The sequence below is a fragment of the Penaeus japonicus genome, unplaced genomic scaffold (assembly GCF_977035675.1).
Source record: "Penaeus japonicus unplaced genomic scaffold, GWHDUDI00000001_assembly GWHDUDI00000038, whole genome shotgun sequence".
In the NCBI taxonomy this organism is placed as follows: Eukaryota; Metazoa; Arthropoda; class Malacostraca; order Decapoda; family Penaeidae; genus Penaeus; species Penaeus japonicus.
Genome location: NW_028234440.1, coordinates 14,884,179 through 14,885,958, shown reverse-complemented (window position 1 = coordinate 14,885,958; position 1,780 = coordinate 14,884,179).

The following is a 1,780-nucleotide window of genomic DNA, read 5'->3' as shown; positions in this document are numbered from 1 at the left end:
ATATCCCTTTTATGTACAGATACGTGAGGCGAACTTTGTTTACTTTTATTTGCTGGGCCTTTTAGGTAAAGAAAAAAAAATAGTTGCTAAAATTTATCGAACAAGCAAAAGTATCCATGCTTGTTCGGCCTTTTGATGTCATATGTTTAAATGATTTTATTGTTTTAGAATCATGTTTTGGCAGACTTGAAGCTTGATTTTAAAGATTTTGATCTGTTTTATTCTTGTTTCATGCTAACCTTTTAAACAGTGTATTCATGAAGGATTATTTGATTTAGGAGAACCATTTGTGCTTTATTGTAGTGATTGTCTTTTTATGTCGAAATTATTTGTAAGTTTGTTTTACTTTGTTTTATCTTACTTTCTTTGTAGTTTTAAAATTAACTTTAACCTTGTACACCCTTTTATAAACTTATCTATCAGCTTTTAGTAAGAATTTATTATGATTATTTGTCTTAAGAATATCTACATTTAATATTGTTCGTCCACCGCCTATATAAGACGCCGCTTTTGTTAAAAAAAAGAGTTAAGACGAGCGTGAGTTTTGGTGTTCCTCCCCCTGGATCTTGCAGTGACGACCACAAGGCTGCAAAGAAAAGGTCGTATCTAACCCGATTACTTGCTTGTTGATAGGGAAAAGCTGGGCATTCCAAACACGAAACACTGAAATATATATATACAAAATAAAAGGATCTAAACCACAGCCATACAGAGACCCTTTTATTTTTATTTTTTAATGGCTTGAAAGGCTTTATCATTTTTTTTGTGTTTTGTTTTCTGGAGTAAACAGGGCCCCTCTTTCCTTCACCCTTGTTTCTTTATATATATATATATATATATATATATATATATATATATATATATATATATATATATATATATATATATATAATATATTATATATATATATAATAAATATAAACTATATAATATATATAAATATAATATATATATATATATATATATATATATATATATATATATATACTTTATATATAAGATTTATAATATTATATATATATATATATATAAAGAAACCCCTACACGCCTCACAGTTTTTAATCAAAAACATTTATCAGAATCGTTGCGTGTGAGGCCAGAAGAATCACTGCTGCATAAATCTTCGTTGAAGCCATTTCTTTAGTTGATTAGATGTGTCCTGACGCGTGACTGGCTCGATGGTTCTTTTGCGCAGTGTGACGGGAGGCGTTAATTAAAAAAAAAATAATAATAATAAATAAATAAATAAGAAATAAAAAATAATGAACAAAAATAAAAAAAATGAAAAATTATAAAAAAAACAAAAAAAATAATAAAAAATAAAAAATAATAGAAAATGAAAAATCAAGATAAAATAAAATAAAAAAAACGACTGTTTATGGGGAAAAGTCGATAAAAGTGCTGTATAACCTTTACATAGGCAAACTTTTTCCGTTTGCATGACCATAGAGTGTATACGCCTAATTGCGATCAACCTGCCAAGAACCTGCCAGGGTCACAATAGAACTAAATCTGATTCCCCGCATCACTTTTCTTTATCATTTCATAATGTAAAGTTCAAGTGGAAGAGGGAATGAGTCTTGTTCTGAAACACTGCCTTGGTTGTGTGCATTTTTTTGCAATTCATTGACACAAGTGTGCTGCGGGATGGTGTTCGCTGCCTTGGTATACCTGTAGAAGGCAAAGTACGTGCATTTGGTGTGCATGGTATCATTTTTTTTTTTTTTTTCTACACATTTAGTTTTATATCTCCTGTATTTATATATGCTATATATATATA